Source organism: Musca autumnalis, unplaced genomic scaffold (assembly GCF_047663935.1).
Source record: "Musca autumnalis isolate F117 unplaced genomic scaffold, ASM4766393v1 scaffold_4, whole genome shotgun sequence".
Classification (NCBI taxonomy): domain Eukaryota; kingdom Metazoa; phylum Arthropoda; class Insecta; order Diptera; family Muscidae; genus Musca; species Musca autumnalis.
This window is the reverse complement of record NW_027411977.1, coordinates 214126153-214139701: the sequence shown is the minus strand read 5'-3', so window position 1 is coordinate 214139701 and position 13549 is coordinate 214126153. Positions and strand designations below refer to the sequence as shown.

General features: G+C 33.9%; 1 protein-coding gene across 1 annotated transcript in view; it reads left to right on the top strand.

Annotated features, from left to right (window-relative positions):
• The window catches only part of LOC141404401 (uncharacterized), a 139464-nt gene that overhangs the window by 29519 nt on the left and 96396 nt on the right, over nt 1-13549 (top strand). The window lies entirely within an intron of this gene.

Sequence of the window (13549 nt, the reverse complement as noted above, 5' to 3'; positions counted from 1 at the left end):
TTCCAGCCGTTTTCTTTGGCCTTTGTTTTGGCCAGCCATAACAATCTCCTATAATTCGGAGTTAGTTCATCATTTACATAGATGTACCTATTTGTGGGTATGGTACTGTCACTTAAAACGTTTTCATCAACCCTATGCCTCTTTAATTTAGCCATGATCTCCTTCTAAAAGAAAGGGTGCTTCTATAGAGCCTTTCTAAAAGAAAGGGTGCTTCTATAGAGCCTTTCTAAAAGAAAGGGTGCTTCTATAGAGCCTTTCTAAAAGAAAGGGTGCTTCTATAGAGCCTTTCTAAAAGAAAGGGTGCTTCTATAGAGCCTTTCTAAAAGAAAGGGTGCTTCTATAGAGCCTTTCTAAAAGAAAGGGTGCTTCTATAGAGCCTTTCTAAAAGAAAGGGTGCTTCTATAGAGCCTTTCTAAAAGAAAGGGTGCTTCTATAGAGCCTTTCTAAAAGAAAGGGTGCTTCTATAGAGCCTTTCTAAAAGAAAGGGTGCTTCTATAGAGCCTTTCTAAAAGAAAGGGTGCTTCTATAGAGCCTTTCTAAAAGAAAGGGTGCTTCTATAGAGCCTTTCTAAAAGAAAGGGTGCTTCTATAGAGCCTTTCTAAAAGAAAGGGTGCTTCTATAGAGCCTTTCTAAAAGAAAGGGTGCTTCTTTAGAGCCTTTCTAAAAGAAAGGGTGCTTCTATAGAGCCTTTCTAAAAGAAAGGGTGCTTCTATAGAGCCTTTCTAAAAGAATGGGTGCTTCTATAGAGCCTTTCTAAAAGAAAGGGTGCTTCTATAGAGCCTTTCTAAAAGAAAGGGTGCTTCTATAGAGCCTTTCTAAAAGAAAGGGTGCTTCTATAGAGCCTTTCTAAAAGAAAGGGTGCTTCTATAGAGCCTTTCTAAAAGAAAGGGTGCTTCTATAGAGCCTTTCTAAAAGAAAGGGTGCTTCTATAGAGCCTTTCTAAAAGAAAGGGTGCTTCTAGAGAGCCTTTCTAAAAGAAAGGGTGCTTCTATAGAGCCTTTCTAAAAGAAAGGGTGCTTCTATAGAGCCTTTCTAAAAGAAAGGGTGCTTCTATAGAGCCTTTCTAAAAGAAAGGCTGCTTCTATAGAGCCTTTCTAAAAGAAAGGGTGCTTCTATAGAGCCTTTCTAAAAGAAAGGGTGCTTCTATAGAGCCTTTCTAAAAGAAAGGGTGCTTCTATAGAACCTTTCTAAAAGAAAGGGTGCTTCTATAGAGCCTTTCTAAAAGAAAGGGTGCTTCTATAGAGCCTTTCTAAAAGAAAGGGTGCTTCTATAGAGCCTTTCTAAAAGAAAGGGTGCTTCTATAGAGCCTTTCTAAAAGAAAGGGTGCTTCTATAGAACCTTTCTAAAAGAAAGGGTGCTTCTATAGAGCCTTTCTAAAAGAAAGGGTGCTTCTATAGAGCCTTTCTAAAAGAAAGGGTGCTTCTATAGAGCCTTTCTAAAAGAAGAAAGGGTGCTTCTATAGTCCCTTTCTGAAAGAAAGGGTGCTTCTATAGTCCCTTTCTGAAAGAAAGGGTGCTTCTATAGTCCCTTTCTAAAAGAAGAAAGGGTGCTTCTATAGTCCCTTTCTAAAAGAAGAAAGGGTGCTTCTATAGTCCCTTTCTGCAAGAAAGGGTGCTTCTATAGTCCCTTTCTGCAAGAAAGGGTGCTTCTATAGTCCCTTTCTGCAAGAAAGGGTGCTTCTATAGTTCCTTTCTGCATGAAAGGGTGCTTCTATAGTCCCTTTCTGCAAGAAAGGGTGCTTCTATAGTCCCTTTCTGCAAGAAAGGGTGCTTCTATAGTCCCTTTCTGCAAGAAAGGGTGCTTCTATAGTCCCTTTCTGCAAGAAAGGGTGCTTCTATAGTCCCTTTCTGCAAGAAAGGGTGCTTCTATAGTCCCTTTCTGCAAGAAAGGGTGCTTCTATAGTCCCTTTCTGCAAGAAAGGGTGCTTCTATAGTCCCTTTCTGCAAGAAAGGGTGCTTCTATAGTCCCTTTCTGCAAGAAAGGGTGCTTCTATAGTCCCTTTCTGCAAGAAAGGGTGCTTCTATAGTCCCCTTCTGCAAGAAAGGGTGCTTCTATAGTCCCTTTCTGCAAGAAAGGATGCTTCTATAGTCCCCTTCTGCAAGAAAGGGTGCTTCTTTAGTCCCTTCTGCAAGAAAGGGTGCTTCTATAGTCCCTTTCTGCAAGAAAGGGTGCTTCTATAGTCCCTTTCTGCAAGAAAGGGTGCTTCTATAGTCCCTTTCTGCAAGAAAGGGTGCTTCTATAGTCCCTTTCTGCAAGAAAGGGTGCTTCTATAGTCCCTTTCTGCAAGAAAGGGTGCTTCTATAGTCCCTTTCTGCAAGAAAGGGTGCTTCTATAGTCCCTTTCTGCAAGAAAGGGTGCTTCTATAGTCCCTTTCTGCAAGAAAGGGTGCTTCTATAGTCCCTTTCTGCAAGAAAGGGTGCTTCTATAGTCCCTTTCTGCAAGAAAGGGTGCTTCTATAGTCCCTTTCTGCAAGAAAGGGTGCTTCTATAGTCCCTTTCTGCAAGAAAGGGTGCTTCTATAGTCCCTTTCTGCAAGAAAGGGTGCTTCTATAGTCCCTTTCTGCAAGAAAGGGTGCTTCTATAGTCCCTTTCTGCAAGAAAGGGTGCTTCTATAGTCCCTTTCTGCAAGAAAGGGTGCTTCTATAGTCCCTTTCTGCAAGAAAGGTTTTTCCCGTTGTGTTCCTTATGTTCCTAAATGTCCCATATGTAATTCCTCCTTATTACAACTTTCATTATACGAATTAGTGTTAAACTCTCTGTTCAATGTGACACTTCTTTACAGTTAAACCATAGGAAAAATCCGTAAGGAAACAAAGTGTTTCTAAAGAATTTAATTGTCACTCAAGAATTTAATTACATTTAAAAAGGCAGGTGAGAGGCGAATTATTGCCAAATTTTAAGAGAGATGGAATAATTTTCCTAACTTGACATAAAACATAAGTGTAAACAATTAATTTATACAATGCTAATATTTACAACACAAACAATAAAAATGTCATCTCAATGAATGACCGCTTGTTCATTGAAGCGTATACATTGTGATGTTAATCATACGCCATGACCGAAATTATCTTTAAAAGGTTAGTAAATGTTTCACAAATGTTTCTTCTTTTCTTAAAAATTACTTCACTTTCAATTCATTCCAAATTAAATCCCAATTTTTCGATATCCAATACTCCAAAAATTAAACAAGAAATTGACCTCTTATGACCGAATGGTGCACATTTTTCGAGCACATCCAGATGCCATATTGCAGTATAAACATGCGACCCTAGTTCATTTAGAATTTCAAACATTTTTACAGTGCAAACATACACACACACCCAATATATTGAATTGTTGTATCGGCAGCAACGGCATCAGCAATATACTTGAGAGTTCAACATTTGCTTGTATTAATAAACTCTCAACTGTGCACTTTAACCTTTCACATATGCGGATCGAGTGCATGTTTCTGCTAAGAGCAAAAAAATCCATTTACAATACAATTTTCGGTTATCGTATAAATTTGTAGATATTAGTTAGAAGTACACAGCATCATACGGAAGGAATGTATGTTCAAACTTGCACAACGCCATTTGCAGTGTGATTAGTTTCTGCAGTTGTGAACATTTGTTGAACTACATAATTGAATTATAGAAAAAGTGGGATGTTAATACGTATGTATATACAGATATGTTATTACTAAAATAAATAACCAAAACCTTGTTACTGCGAACGATGTAAGCAAGGGTCTATAAACGTGGATTTTTTAAAGAATATTTTTCCCATCGACCATCAGACCAATAAACGTGGATTTTTTAAAAAAAAATTTCCACCGACCATCAGACCAACAAACATAGATTTTTTAAAAAAATTTTTTCCACCGACCATCAGACCAATAAACGTGGATTTTTTGAAAAATATTTTTCCGCCGACTATCAGATCAAGAAAGTGGATTTTTTAAAGAATATTTCCCCACCTACCATCATACCAATAAACGTGGATTTTTTAAAGAATATTTTTCCACCGACCATCAGACCAATAAACGTGGATTTTTTAAAGAATATTTTTCCACCGACCATCAGACCAATAAACGTGGATTTTTTAAAGAATATTTTTCCACCGACCATCAGACCAAAAAATGTGGATATTTTAAAGAATATTTTTCCACCGACCATCACACCAATAAACGTGGTTTTTTTAAAGAATATTTTTCCACCGACCATCAGACCAATAAACATAGATTTTTTAAGAATTTTTTTTCCACCGACCATCAGACCAATAAACGTGGATTTTTTGAAAAATATTTTTCCGCCGACTATCAGATCAAGAAAGTGGATTTTTTAAAGAATATTTTTCCACCGACCATCAGACCAATAAACTTGGATTTTTTAAAGAATATTTTTCCACCGACCATCAGACCAATAAACGTGGATTTTTTGAAAAATATTTTTCCGCCGACTATCAGATCAAGAAAGTGGATTTTTTAAAGAATATTTTTCCACCGACCATCAGACCAATAAACGTGGATTTTTTAAAGAATATTTTTCTACCGACCATCACACCAATAAACGTGGATTTTTTAAAGAATATTTTTCCACCGACCATCACACCAATAAACGTGGATTTTTTAAAGAATATTTTTCTACCGACCATCACACCAATAAACGTGGATTTTTTAAAGAATATTTTTCTACCGACCATCACACCAATAAACGTGGATTTTTTAAAGAATATTTTTCTACCGACCATCAGACCAACAATGTCCAGTTTTTATAGCACAACTACCTCAACATAACTTAATTGTTAAGGATCGACAGAAAAAGAAATCAGAAAATAAAACTGAAAAACTCCTCTTACCCAAAAAAAAAAAAAACAAGAAAAATTTAACAACCCAAAAAAGTATGCATTGAATTCATAAGCAAACTTGTGTACCTCAAAGGTATGCTTCAGTTTTTTTTTTGCTGGAACAAGTTAGTAATGCAATGGCAATTACTTCTCAGATTTCTCTATTTCATAGTTGTTTTACGGCACAAGTGTTAGCATGCATCTATTGAAAGTACATTTTTTACCCTAAAAACTTCAATTTTGATAGCATATTTTTAGACGTTGTTTAATTTCATACTTCAATGCATATTTTGCAAAATCGGTGTGTGAGATGAAGACATCATGTAGCATTCTGCTTGGCTGCCTACTTGCCTTCTCTGAGAGAAGGCTGATGTTAGATAAAAATGAAAAATCATGCCCCCCCCCCTTTTACTTTGTTGTTGTAGCTTTTGTGTTATAAAAACTACTTACGTATGAATTTTTCTGTTCTTAGATATGGCTACATAATCATAACTTACACATCATTTTTGGTCGCCTATGAGCTGGTAGCTTTTCTGTAGCTACTCCTTCCCTCACTCGCTCAATACTGAAGTGCTGGGTATGTTTCCTTAATGAACTTTCATATCTATTTTTGGTTCGTCTTTAGTGCTGTTGCTTTCTTTTCATATTTCATTCCGAAGTTCAGTTTTTTTCTTCTACATCTTGGCTTTTCCATTGAAAATGAAGAAAAATTTAGTTGGCATTTTGCCCAAGTAAGCAGAAAAACTTAGTGATGTGTCTACATGCATGTGAAAAAAGAACGTGGCAGTTTTTTTTTTGCTACAGCCTCTTTAGCGTGATGATTTTTTCTCGTCGTCGTTTTCTTCTACTTCTTACAAAAGCCAATCATATTAATTCTTGCAACTAAGTTGAGGCAAAAAAATGGCGTAGCTATTTTTTCCGCTTGTATTGCCCTTTCGCATACGTGTATGGTTTTTGCAATGATGACCACTTGTGAATGACTTTAGATGGCGTTTTTCTGCTTGTTTGTGTAGTTATTGTTATTGTAGTTGTTGTTGTACAATATAATTTACGTTATGTCTAGGTAAGCCTGCAATTTTTCCCCTTCGTAATCATATTTAATTTAATATGTCTTAGAGGACACAAGAATAAAATGAATTTATCAAACTTCCTAAAAGTATGCTTTAGAAAATTTATGAAAGGCCATATATTTTTTGTGTGCAGAGAGAAGAGACCATTAACAAAAAAGGTCTTAATTAAAACCAAATTTACATAAAAAAAATTACAAAACGTATGAGAGAATTGCTAAAATAGCCAATTGGTATTTTTGTAGTATCATTTTGGTTATGGACCTAAATGTCCTATGAACATGAGTTTGCTTATGAATTCAATGCATACTTTTTTGGGTTGTTCATTTTTGCAAAAATATTCTTTAAAAATTCCACGTTTATTGGTCTGATGGTCGGTGGAAAAATATTCTTTAAAAAATCCACGTTTATTGGTCTGATGGTCGGTGGAAAAATATTCTTTTAAAAATCCACGTTAATTAGTCTGATGGTCGGTGAAAAAATATTCTTAAAAAAATCCACGTTTATTGGTAGACATCGGATTTTTGCGTGTTTTTTATTTCTTATCCGATTGGACTCAAATTTTGGATCTAGGCGTTTTAAGGGTCAGTTTTTCGATATTTAGGGTCATATCAAAAATATGCAAAAAATATGCAAAAATATGCAAAATATATGCAAAAAATATGCAAAAAATATGCCAAAAAATATGCAAAATATGCAAAAAATATGCAAAATGTGCAAAAAATATGCAAAAAATATGCAAAAAATATGCAAAATGTGCAAAAAATATGCAAAATATGCAAAAAATATGCAAAATATGCAAAAAATATGCAGAATATGCAAAAAATATGCAAATATGCAACCAGTTTTTGGGCGAAAATCGTCATAAAAGTCGTAAAATTTACAATTAAAGTTGGAAAAAATCATCAAAACAACTTTAAACTGTCCTAAATTAAGACTGTTGGCCATTTAACGTCGATTTTTTCAGCAGATTATTATGTTATTGATACCCTTACTACAGTGTGGTGTAGGGTATATGATATTGTAATACTAATTTTCATTGTTAAACTATGCAAAAATATAAAATTTGATGAAATATCAATAATTTTATGTAAATTCAATATTTTCTTTGTCTTAATTTGTAGCTTTAGGCTGGTTTTAACTCAAAGGGAAGAAATCGATGTCGGATTTTTTTAAGGCGGGGGGTGCCGCCTAAACTGTTTACTTAGATTAGATTTTAAAAAGATTTAAGATTAAGATTGCCAATTGAGCACCATTGTAATAAGTTAACACGTGCTACTGAAAATCTCGTCTCTCTCGGCGACCCATATCTGCGGAACGGTTAAGGCTATTTGCCCATATTATGCATTAACTTAAAGGCAATTCTGTTCATTTTATGTTCAAAAACAAAATGCGTAAGTATTACTGAATTCGACATAGAAAGCCAGTGTCCTGATTAACCTGACTACGTACGCCTTAGGGCGAAAATTGAGCCTATCTGGGTACAGCCGACTACTTAGTACAGCCGACTACTTGGTTGTAATCTGTGGTGAGCTCGAGTCGAAGTTAATGTGACTTTTTTTATGAAGATACCACAGATGATTTATCATTTTGTTATTTCCTTTTTCTGTCTATGTTTTCGTATCTCAATAGATTTTCAACGAGGTCTACATCTTCTTTTGATGCTAAACGCATTGTAGAATTTGAAGAACCATCTGTCCCGAAAATAATCAAGCGCGGCTTCAACAAGAACTCCTAACCATGAAATTGTCATTGCTGCTGGACCCTTTTATAGTGTCCTATAGGAACGTTAGTCGTATCATTTTATCCACAGTAGAAGCTCTCGGAGAGGACCCCAACAAATATAAGATCTTTAAAAGCTTTATCCGTTTATTCCGGAGAATAAACCGTGAAAAATACTAGCAACAACAATGAAGGGTTGCGATACCCCAAAACAAGGCTATTTGCTTGCACTGGCATGGAAAACTATTACCAGGTATTCCCAAAACAGTGCAGAAAGAACGGGTTGCTGTTCTGTTATCATCTGGTATGGGGTAAAGAACAACTCCTGGGCGTTCCTGAAACTGACAGTAGCTCAGGGGAGAAACAAGACTTAGAAGAGTACGAATGCCTAGAATAATGGGATCTTACCAGCTTGAGCAGATGTTAGGTCGAGAGTTTCTGTACCTGCGTACAGACTTATTAGAAGTATTGTTGAGAGGGATTTTTGACTGCAAGTTTGGCAGCACATCCGGACATCAACCAAACATATTCACGCCATTTCTATAAGAATACTTTGCGATTGACAAATCCAAGTTCGATGTAGAAGAGAATGTTTTAAAACTACTTCCCAGCTAACTTCCCAAGAACAAGAGGTCGTAGAAGCACTTTGTGTTTTCATCTTTCGAGCCTGGTTTAATGCGCCCAGAAAGTTTTTTATTTTGTTTATTTATTTTGTATTAAACGACAACAACTGAGTGTTATAAATGAGAGTGTGAGTTATTGATTTTACTAAACGTATATTGAACAAGATAATGTTTATATAAATTTAATATAGGATGCATTGGGTAAACATAATCAATAGGTTGAAAAGGATTAGAGACAATAGATTGAGTTTAATACAAAAAATAGTGAAAACGAAATTCAGAAATATTTTTTAGGTCCAAAATAAGACCTAAATCGCATTGAATATTTATTGAAATACGAAACAAATATCAGATAAAACAAATAACAAAATGATAAATCATCTGTGGTATCTTAGTCCTGAACTTGTTGTCTTAACAAAGCAAGCAGAAGAAAATGGAAAAAACCAAACTAACAAAAGAACAACTGCCGAAATTCCCAGAAAGAGTCTACCAGACGTAATTACAGGGGATACTTACTTGTTGTTCAAGAGATTAAGCATTTAAGCATCCGAATTTCTTGAAAAAGATCCTGCAACTTGACCACAGAACATCAATTACCAGGAAGGGTAAAGGATGGTAAACAACTTGTGAACGACATAGCAGAGCAAAGAGTCGAGTTCATCACCAAATAGTCATCTTTACCCAGATGGCTCCAAAATCACATTATGTCAGTCCCTTAAATAAATTTAAATATGAACAAAATGTAAAAGACATTTGTTTTCATTCCCAAAAATTGATAATATGAGAAGAAATAAAAAATAATAAAAAATTAAGTTACAATGTTTTATTTATAAAAGCACATACAACTAGAAAATAATTCTCTCAAATAAAACGCTTGCCGTTTAATATTGCCACAATTTTTAATTCAAATGTAAGCGTTTTATTTGAGAGATTTCATCATTAATAACACTGTGCAACATTTTTGAGCCAATCGCGTGCAAACAACTTCTGTCCAGAATTTTATGAAAGTAGAGGACCAATAGGCAAAAACCATATTTGGGTTTTGTTTTCTTAGATCGGGTTCGGTTTTTATGGCCTCATCTAAACATGCTTAAAGATCGACTTTTTAAAACAAATCGGGGCTCTATCTCTGAAACCAATACGAATCTTGTTTTGACATCAGCAGCAAACTTGTAGATAAGAGCAAGAAGAAAATATTTGGAGGAATAGTGAACTCGAAAAACTGCATTTATTGCCTCAAATTATATAATATATATAAAAATTCTATAATTTGTGTATATATCGCAGCGTATCTCCCAAAATGTTAAATTTTTCTTAATGTTACCTTTTGGGAAAATACTCTCTGGAATGTAATACACAACTCTTCAGAACATTATATTGTTGTAAAATGCCTCTATCGCTTTGTTTATAGCAAATTTTTCAACTACAATTTGGTAAATATTTCAATAATTCATTGAAATCCCCAACATGAGAATAAACAGCCTGTGTGAACATTGTTTGAAATACGTTTTGTAAAAGGTATGTTATGAAATACCCCTTAAACAACGTGAAATAACAATTTTTAGAGTTTCAGAATATTCTGAAGAATTGATGGTCACATTATTTGGAAAATTTTTGGAATGGTTACTTGTTTCCACTTCCAACAGTTTAGTTGTTACTGACCAGAATTTCAGAAATTATGTAAACTTTTCTATATTTTAACGAGTTTGATGCGCTAGATGCAGCTTTTCCAAGTTCAAATGTTTGACACATAAGTTCTACTACTTTAGGGCTACAATATTGCTGACGACTGCAAAGCTAAATTCTTATTAGTTTCGGAGATAAAGGTCCGATCACTGGAAAAAAGGCTCATTTTAGGTCGGTTTAGATGAGGCCATAAAATCTAAACCCGATCTAAGAAAACAAAACCCAATTAAGGTTTTTGTAGTCTCAATATGTACTTTCAGAAAATGCCCATTAGAAGTTGTTTGCATTTCCAGTGTTGCACAGTGTAATTATTTTCTAGTTTTAAGTGCATTTATAAATAAAACACTGTAACATATTTTTTAACTATTTTTTTATTTTTAACTTTTCAGCATTTAATTATGCCCATAACATAATTATGCCCAATTTAGGCCGAAAATGTAGATAAAAACTTTAAAATACCTGAAATCGTGTTGTACCGTTATATAGGGGCTATACCAAAACCTTGACCTGAGTCCAAAATTTTTGGTGAGGAAGTTTCTGTACCTTTGGAAACCCCAAATGCCAACTTATAGCCAATTCGGCCTAAAAATTAAAACAAAATCCTTAAAATACTTTAAATCGGGTGGTACCGCTATATGGGGGCTCTAAGAAAAAATGGGTCCATATTGGTTTTGGTTTCATATTCATGTATTGTCGTCCAAGTCTGAAAAGTGTGCAACGTTTTAGTTCGATTGGTCAACTACAACTGTGTGGAAAATAAGTTACTAGATTTGAACTAAACAGACACCAAAACAAGTTAAATAAAACACTGTAATAACGGTTTTTTTCACAATAGACTCCATTTTCAACCTAAGGCGTTTTCAGGACATTAGCTTTATTATCTTGAATTCAGTACTACTTACGTATTTTGTTTTTTTCGGCAAGAATTATTAAGAATGGTGTGGCATTTAATTTAATGCATAACACGGGCAAATAACTTTAACCGTTTTATAGATGTGGGTCGCTGAAGTCGTCATCAAGCCAAAAAAACGAGATTTTCATAACTACGAGGCCCCAGTGGCATGTGTTAACATATTCCAATGGTGCTCAAACTTTAACAATCTTAAAATCTAACCGAACTAAACACTTTAGGGGAGTGCGGTATAAAAAATCAGACATCGATGTTTCCCCTTTGAGTTAAAACCAGACTAATGCAACAAATTAAGACAAAGAAAATATTTAAATTTACATAAAATATTTGACAAATTAAAAAACTTTATATTTTTTAATAGGTTAATAATAACAAAAATGGTATTACAATATACATATAACCATATTTTTAAATCCACACTGTGGTAAGGGGTCTCAATACCATAATATTCTGCTAAAAAAGCGACGTTAAACGGCCACTATTCTTAATTTAGGACACTTTGAAGTTGCTTTGATGATTTTTTCAACTTTAATTGTCAATTTTACGACTTTTATGACGATTTTCGGCCAAAAACTGTGTGCATATTTTGCATATTTTTTGCATATTATGCATATTTTGCATATTTTTTTGCATATTTTGCATATTTTTTGCATATTTTGCATATTTTTTGCATATTTTGCATATTTTTTTGCATATTTTGCATATTTTTTGCATATTTTTTGCATATTTTGTGCATATGCAAAATATGCAAATATGCAAAATAAATACAAAATATGACCCTGCCATTGAATTTTGATTTCTTTGAAACGAATTTTGGTCCAATCAGAATCTTCGTATCTTTATTATTAAAAAATATGCAAATATGCAAAATCCGATGTCTATTTATTGGTCTAATGGTCGACGGGAAAAATATTCTTTAAAAAATCCATGTTTATTGGTCCGACGGTCGGTGGAAAACTATTCTTTAAAAAAAAACTGATGATCTGTAGAAAATTTTTCTTTAAAAAATCCACGTTTATTGGTATGATGGTCGGTGGAAAAATATTCTTTAAAAAATCCACGTTTATTGGTCTGATGGTCGGTGGAAAAATATTCGTTAAAAAATCCACGTTTATTGGTCTGATGGTCGGTTGAAAAATATTCTTTTAAAAATCCACGTTAATTAGTCTGATGGTCGGTGGAAAAATATTCGTTAAAAAATCCACGTTTATTGGTCTGATGGTCGGTTGAAAAATATTCTTTTAAAAATACACGTTAATTAGTCTGATGGTCGGTGGAAAAATATTCTTTAAAAAATCCACGTTTATTGGTCTGATGGTCGGTGGAAAAATATTCGTTAAAAAATCCACGTTTATTGGTCTGATGGTCGGTTGAAAAATATTCTTTTAAAAATCCACGTTAATTAGTCTGATGGTCGGTGGAAAAATATTCTTTAAAAAATCCACGTTTATTGGTCTGATGGTCGGTTGAAAAATATTCTTTTAAAAATCCACGTTTTTTTGTCTGAAGGTCGTGGAAAAATATTCTTTAAAAAATCCACGTTTATTGATCTGATGGTCGGTGGAAAAATATTCTTTTAAAAATCCACGTTTATTGGTCTGATGGTCGGTGGAAAAATATTCTTTAAAAATCCACGTTTATTGGTCTGATGGTCGGTTGAAAAATATTCTTTTAAAAATCCACGTTAATTAGTCTGATGGTCGGTGGAAAAATATTCTTTAAAAAATCCACGTTTATTGGTCTGATGGTCGGTTGAAAAATATGCAAAATAAATACAAAATATGACCCTGCCATTGAATTTTGATTTCTTTGAAACGAATTTTGGTCCAATCAGAATCTTCGTATCTTTATTATTAAAAAATATGCAAATATGCAAAATCCGATGTCTATTTATTGGTCTAATGGTCGATGGGAAAAATATTCTTTAAAAAATCCATGTTTATTGGTCCGACGGTCGGTGGAAAACTATTCTTTAAAAAAAAACTGATGATCTGTAGAAAATTTTTCTTTAAAAAATCCACGTTTATTGGTATGATGGTCGGTGGAAAAATATTCTTTAAAAAATCCACGTTTATTGGTCTGATGGTCGGTGGAAAAATATTCGTTAAAAAATCCACGTTTATTGGTCTGATGGTCGGTTGAAAAATATTCTTTTAAAAATCCACGTTAATTAGTCTGATGGTCGGTGGAAAAATATTCTTTAAAAAATCCACGTTTATTGGTCTGATGGTCGGTGGAAAAATATTCGTTAAAAAATCCACGTTTATTGGTCTGATGGTCGGTTGAAAAATATTCTTTTAAAAATCCACGTTAATTAGTCTGATGGTCGGTGGAAAAATATTCGTTAAAAAATCCACGTTTATTGGTCTGATGGTCGGTTGAAAAATATTCTTTTAAAAATCCACGTTAATTAGTCTGATGGTCGGTGGAAAAATATTCTTTAAAAAATCCACGTTTATTGGTCTGATGGTCGGTGGAAAAATATTCGTTAAAAAATCCACGTTTATTGGTCTGATGGTCGGTTGAAAAATATTCTTTTAAAAATCCACGTTAATTAGTCTGATGGTCGGTGGAAAAATATTCTTTAAAAAATCCACGTTTATTGGTCTGATGGTCGGTTGAAAAATATTCTTTTAAAAATCCACGTTTTTTTGTCTGAAGGTCGTGGAAAAATATTCTTTAAAAAATCCACGTTTATTGATCTGATGGTCG